Here is a 5,713-nt window from a genome sequence, read left to right as displayed (position 1 = left end):
TCAGTCATATTACTGAATGTTGGGGGGGGGGTCATGTTGCAGTTGTATAAGATGTCAGAGAGGCCCCATTTGGAGCCTTATGTTCAGTTTTGGTTACTGGCTGCAGGGAAGACGTCGTCAAGGAGCTGGAGATGATGCAGAGAAGATTGATGAGAATGTTGGCAGGACTCAGGGGGCCCTGAGGTTCAATAGGAACCTGAGGGAGTAACATTTTTACACAGAGGGTGGTGGGTGTTTAGACCATGTGGTGGGTGTTTGGATCATGATGCAGAAGGAGGGGGTTGAGGCAGGTTCTATTGTCACATTTAAGAAATATTTGGATGGATACATCGATAGGATGGGCACATCGATAGGATGGGCTGGAGGGAAATAGGGCAGGATGGACAAATGTGGTGGGGCATTTAGGTCAGCATGGATGATTTAGGCTGAAGGGCCTTTTTCCACACTGTGCAACTCAGCAGGCTTGGCAGATCGAGCAGGATCTCCATCTGAACCCAGACTGACACCCAGTGCAGTTCCCAGGGAGTGTCATAGACACTGATCCCAGACTGACACCCAGTGCGGATCCCAGGGAGTGTCAGAGACACCAACTGTTGTAGAAGTCAGTCTGGCCATGCAGGATGGTGAGTTAAAAGGGACTGGAAATGCTCCGCACAAGAACGCAAGGAACTGCAGAAAGTTGTGGATGTGCCTCAGATCATCAAACACATGCCCCTCCCCACATCTCCCATGGTCTTGGCCAAGCTCCCGATGCCACTCCAGTCGGACTCTCTTCACCACCCCCCCCCCCCCCCCCCCCGAATAAAGCTCCACAAGTCTGAAAACACAAACTTCCAGATTCAAGAACAGTTTCTTTCCTGCTGAGATCAGACTGTTGATGCCGCCCCACTGTTTCTATCCGAGACTTTCTCTAATCCCTACACGACTTAGCAGGTAAAACAACTCCCATCATCAGCTTAAATATTTAAATATTCATTGGCATATTGCACCACTGCTGTATGGTTTTGATTTGCCTGGATAGCATGCACAACAAAGCTTATCACTTATATGTCTTGGTTCACATAACCATTCAAAAAAAAGGTGCCACTGGTGTAACTATGCGGACCCAGAGAGAGCAGGGAGTGGAGACACAGCTATCCCACAGGGTTCTACCTCCCAGACTGACTGTTCAAGGCTCGATACAGTCTTTAGAAAACCATAGAAAGCTACAGCACAGAAAACAGGCCATTCGGCCCTTGTAGTCTGTGCCGAACATCATTCCATTCGTCCCAATGATCTGCACCCATTCCATAACCCTCCAGACCTCTCCCATCCGTGTATCTATCCAATTTATTCTTAAAATTTAAGAGTGAGCCCACATTTACCATGTCAGATGGGAGCTCCTTCCACCCTCCCAACACTCTCCGAGTGAAGAAGTTCCCTAAACTTTTCCCCTTTCATGTTTGCTTGTATTTATCTCTCCTAATCTAAGTGGAAAGAACCTACTCGCATTTACTCTGTCTACACCCCTTATAATTTTGTAACCTCTATCAAATCTCCCCTCATTCTTCTATGTTTTAAGGAATAAAGTCCCAACCTGTTTAATATTTCCTTGTGACTCAACTCCTGAAGAACCAACAGCATCCCTATTAAATCTCTGCACTCTTTCAATCTTACTGATATCCTTCCTATAGTTTGATGACCAGAACTGCACACAATCCTCCAAATTTGGCCTCACCATTGTCTTACACAACCTCACCATAACATCCCAACTCCTGGACTCAATACAGTACAACTCCAATTATCTGAAATTGGATTCTCCAAAATCCTAATTTATCAAAATTTTTTCGGAGCTGAACTGATCAGGGACTTCGGGCCCCAGCGCTGGAAGCAGCAGATCTCGTGTCCCCAGCGCCAACAGCAGTGGACCTCAGGCTACTGGCATGAGCAGGGTCTTGGTGGGGAAGTGTCAGTGATCGGTGGAGGCCAGCATTTTTTTGGTGAGAATTAAACATGATTTTAATGTTAAAATGTCTAACCTTTGTAGTTGTTGTTTAAACACTGTTACAAGTGATTTCTTGTTGCTACTGGGCTGTTTTTACAAAAATGACCAGTTCTACGAAAAAATAATTTCTCCAAAATGGGCCCCAGTCCCAATCATTTTGGATAATCGGAGTTGTACTGTACTTTGATTTTTGAAGGCCAAGATGCCAAAATCTCTCTTTACAACCCTGTCTACCCGTAACACCACTTTCAGGGAATGATGTATCTGTATTCCCAGATCCCTCTGTTCTATCGCACTCCTCAGTGCCCGACCATTTACCGTGTACATCCTTTCTTGGTTTGTCCTTCCAAAATGCAACACCTCACACTTGTCTGCATTAAACTTCATCGCCCATTATTCAGCCCATTTTTCCAGCTGGTCCAGATCCCTCTGCAACCTTTGAAAACCTTCCTCGCTGCCCACAACGTCTCCAATCTTAGTGTCATCTGCAAACTTGCTGATCCACTTCACCACATTATTCAGATCATTGATATAGATAATAAACAACAATGCTCCCAGCACCGATCCCTGAGACACCACTCGTCACAGGCCTCCAGTATGAGAAGCATCATCCACCACTACTCTCTGGCTTCTCCCATTCAGCCAATTTCGAATCCAGTTTACAACCTCTCCATGGATACCTAGTGTCTGGACCTTCTGAATAACCTCCCATGTGAAACCTTGTCAAAAGCCTTATTAATGTCCAATTATACAACATCCACAGCCAGACTTGTTAAACACGACCTACCAAGCTAACTATCCTCATTCAGCCCTTGGTTGTCCAAATATTATTATATCTGATCTCTCAGAACACCCTCCAATAATTTGGCACTACTGACATCAGGCTCACTGGCCTGTAATTTCCTGGTTTACTTTTGGAGCCTTTTTAAAAAAACGAAACAACGTAAGCAACCCTCCAATCCTCCGGCACCTCACCCGTGCCGAAGGACATTTTAAATATTTGTGTCAGGGCCCCTGTGATTTCTACAGTAGCCTCCTTCAAGGTCAGAGGGAATATCCTGTCAGACCCGGGTGATTTATCTACCTTTATTCCCTGTCAGGCTGCAAGCGCCTCCTCCTCTTTAATCTCTATCTGTTCCATGTCCCTTCTGTTTGTTTTCCTTCCTTATACACGAAGCTAATTTCCTGAGTAAATACTGATGCAAAAACACTGTTTAAGATCTCCCCTATTACGTGAGGCTCCGCACATAGACAACCAATAGGGGACCAATTTTGTCCCTTACTATCCTTTTAACATATCTGTAGAAACCCTTCATGTTTACCTTCACATTATCTACCAGAGTAACCTCATGTCTTCTTTTTGCCTTCTTCAATATTTTCTTACATTTTCTCCTTGTTGCATTGACCTGCTCTACACCTCTCTCTTCTTCTTTAGCAGATTGTTAATATCCCTCTGCCTGGTAACTTCGCCTTTAATCCTGACAGGAACAGGCAAACTCTGCCCTCTCAAGATTTTGCCTTTGAAGGCCGTCCACTCACTGAACACATCCTTGCCAGAAAACATCCCAATCCACTCCTACCAGATCCTTTCTCATTTCCACAAAATTGGCCTTTCTCCAATTAACATGAAACTAATGACGTTATGCTCTATGGACCCAAAATGCTCACCGACACAGACTTGTTACATCCTGCCTGGTTCCCTAGTAGGAGATCAAGTATTGCATCCTCTCTCATTGGTCCCTGTACATATTGATTTGTAAAACTTCCCTGAACACATTTGACAAACTCCAAGCCGTCCAGGCCTTTCCCAGTTTGGGACCCCCAGTCAATATGTGGAAAGTTAAAATCTCCAACTACCACAACTTTCTGTTTCTTCCATCGATCTGCTATCTCCCTACAGATTTGTGTCTCCAATTCTTTCTATTGGGCAGTCTATAATACTCTCCTATCAGTGTGGTCACAACTTTCCTGTTAAATAGCCTGTCAAAGAAGCCAATAGCTATTTTATTTTAAATCTTGCAAATGTGGGATCTGGGTCCAAGATAGCGGTGCCTGTGGTGGGCAGTGGCCTTGAGAGGGTGCAGACTCCAGGGCAGCAAAGGATTAGCACTGGGCACCATTAATGGGGAGAGCACCTCCCATTGAGAAGGAGAAGCAGAGGAGACAATACTAAAGGACGATGACCACAGTGGTGGACCAGCGAGGGGCACTGCAACTGAGGCAGACTCAGGCTGCGGGAGAGGAACTCACACAGACCGTGGGCTCCTGGTGACTTGAGGTCAAAGGACTTGCACCATGTTGCAGGCTCATGGGGACCAGGGATTGGAACTGGGATGTGAGAAGGTGCTGAGGGCAAGGAGGGCTCCCAAAGGACCGCTGAAGGTTTCCTTGTCGTGTCGGAGGTTTGGACCTGGGCACGAGTTGTCAATCGTTTGAAATGAACTGGAGTCCTGTCAGCTGCAGAGGCTGCGGGAGAACTGGAGGTGAATCTACGGACACTCATGACTCTGAAGGGACTCTCTTTTGCTTCTCTTTCTCTCGAACTGTAAGGGCGCCGGGCAATGATAATTGCGAATCTTTTGCTTATGGAGTGTCACAGGGATCTGTTCTGGGACCCCCCCACTCTTTGTGATTTTTGTAAATGACCTGGATGAAGAGGGTGGAAGGATGGGTCAGTAAGTTTGCAGATGATACGAAGGTTGGAGGAGTTGTGGATGGAGCTGAAGGTTGTTGAAGGTTACAAGAGGATATAGACAGGATGCAGAGTTGGGCAGAAAAGTGGCAGATGGAATTCAATCTGGATCAGTGTTAGATGATGCATTTTGGAAGGACAAACCAGAAGGGTGAGAACAGGGTTAATGGTCGGTTAATTAAGAGCGTGGATGATACATCCCTCAAGGTCGCCACACAGGTTGACAGGATAGTTAAGAAGGCCTGTGGGATGCTGAGTTTCATTAATAAAGGGATTGAGTTCAGAAGTAGAGATGTCATGTTACAACTCTATAGATCTCTAGTGAGACCACACTTAGAATATTGTGTTCAGTTCTGGTCACCTCATTACAGGAAAGATGTAGATGCTATGGAGATGGAGCAGAGGAGATTTACCAGGATGTTGCCTGGATTGGGAAATAAGTCATAGCAGAGCTGGGACTTTTCTCTTTGGAGCGTAGAAGTATGAAAGACTTAATAGAGGTTGACATGATTCTGAGAGGCATAGACAGGGTGGACGGCCAGCACCTGTTTCCCAGGGCAGGATCAGCAAACACCAGAGGACGTGGGTACAAAGTGAAGGGAGGGAAGTTTAGGGGAGATGACAGGGGTACGTTTTTTTATACAGAGATTATGGGTTCCTGAAATGCCTTGCCGGGGCTGGTGGTGGAGGCTGGAACATTGGGGGCATTTAAGAGACTCTTAGATGGGCACATGGATGGAAGAAAAAAATTGAGTTACGGGGTAGGGAGGATTTAGTACTTTTTTTAAGGAATATATGGGTCAGATCAGCATCGAGGGCAGAAGGGCCTTTACTGTGCTGTAGTGTTCTAAGCTCTATATAAAGGCAATTTTGTGTAATATTACCTTTCTGTTTTATTATGAGAATAAATAGTTTCTGATCTGATCTGAATCACCAGCTCACACGGAGGGAATGTTCCCTCTGACGCTCCCGCACGCGCATCACACGCTGGTTTACTGACCCTGAAGTCACGTGACTGCAACACTCAGACAAGCATG

This window comes from Narcine bancroftii, chromosome 4 (assembly GCF_036971445.1).
Source record: "Narcine bancroftii isolate sNarBan1 chromosome 4, sNarBan1.hap1, whole genome shotgun sequence".
NCBI lineage: Eukaryota > Metazoa > Chordata > Chondrichthyes > Torpediniformes > Narcinidae > Narcine > Narcine bancroftii.
This window is presented reverse-complemented; position numbering follows the sequence as displayed.